General features: G+C 42.9%; 1 pseudogene; it reads left to right on the top strand.

The window, feature by feature from the left end:
* The first annotated feature begins 460 nt into the window (after positions 1–460).
* On the top strand, positions 461–920 carry LOC127230002 (FAU ubiquitin-like and ribosomal protein S30; annotated as a pseudogene).
* Positions 921–1294: the final 374 nt, after the last annotated feature.

Here is a 1294-nt window from a genome sequence, read left to right as displayed (position 1 = left end):
TAAAACTTGTTCTTTTTCTTTTTCTGTCTTGACTCTTAAAATTTGATATGACAGAGGATATGGAGAAAGGGATAAATAATTCATAATATACATGTTTGAAGTTATTGAAGAATTAAAAAGTACTAAAAAGATTGCTAAAATCATAAGTTGTGTTTTTAAAGATTTATTTTTAATTGTGTGTGTGTGTGTGCGTGTGTGTGTGCGTGTGTGTGTGTGTGTGTGTGTGTGTGTGTGTGAGCACAGGTGCCTATAGAGGCCGGAGGAGTAGGATGCCTCCTCTCCCACACTGTAGTTTCAGGCAATTTTTGAGTTCCCCAGTACGGGAACTGAACTCCATTTCTCTGCGAGAGCAGCATGTGCTTTTAACCCTTGAGCCATCGCTCCCCTAAATTGTATTTTTTATTTATTAGTGATGTCAAAATTCACCCTTAGTGCTCTTTCTTGACTCTATCTTTGCGGGAGCAGCTTCAGCCTCCCCGAGTTAGTCGCCAAAATGCAGCTCTTTGTACGCGCCCAGGAACTACACACTCTTGAGGTGACCGGCCAAGAGATGGTCGCCCAGATCAAAGTTCATGTGGCCTCACTGGAAGGCATTTCCCCGGAAGCTTCTGGCTGGCTCGCGGCTGGAGGATGAGGCTACCCTAGGCCAGTGTGGCTTAGAGGTCTTCACCACTCTGGAAGTAGCTGGTAGCATGCTGGGAGGTAAAGTTCACGGTTCCATTGCTCGTGCTGGAAAGTAAGAGGTCAAACTCCCAAGGTGGCCAAAGAGAAGAAAAAGAAGAAGACTGGTCGGGCCAAGCGGTGAATGCAGTATAACCGTCATTTTGTTAATGTTGTGCCCAGCTTTGGCAAGAAGGGCCCCAATGCTAACTCCTAAGTCCTATTGTGATTCTGGCACTCTAATAAAGCCACTTTGCCCTTTCCCCCCAAAAAAATTCACCTTTAGTGTGTTATCAATAATTGTTTATTGTTGCTTAGAGACAAAGTATGAAGGTAAATCTGGCCTTCATCTTTCAACCTTCCACTTATCTCTGCAAAATGAGGGATGTCAGGTAAGCATTACCACACTGTTTTTTATTTCTTCTCTTGTACACAGTTGCTTGGGGTTTTTGCCTTTTTGTTTAAGAGAGTTTCATTTTTGCTTACTGATTTGTAAGCCAGCTGTTCGTCATGCTGAAGATAGTAATGCTTTATGGACTACTATTCTGCTTCCTGCCTAATTTGAATTGTAACTTTTGGGTTGAATTACTTTTGAAGACTCCATTGGGCTTCTGTGTGCTTAGCTTTCATGCCC

This window comes from Phodopus roborovskii, unplaced genomic scaffold (genome assembly GCF_943737965.1).
Source record: "Phodopus roborovskii unplaced genomic scaffold, PHOROB, whole genome shotgun sequence".
NCBI classification, from domain to species: Eukaryota; Metazoa; Chordata; class Mammalia; order Rodentia; family Cricetidae; genus Phodopus; species Phodopus roborovskii.
This window is presented reverse-complemented; position numbering and strand designations above follow the sequence as displayed.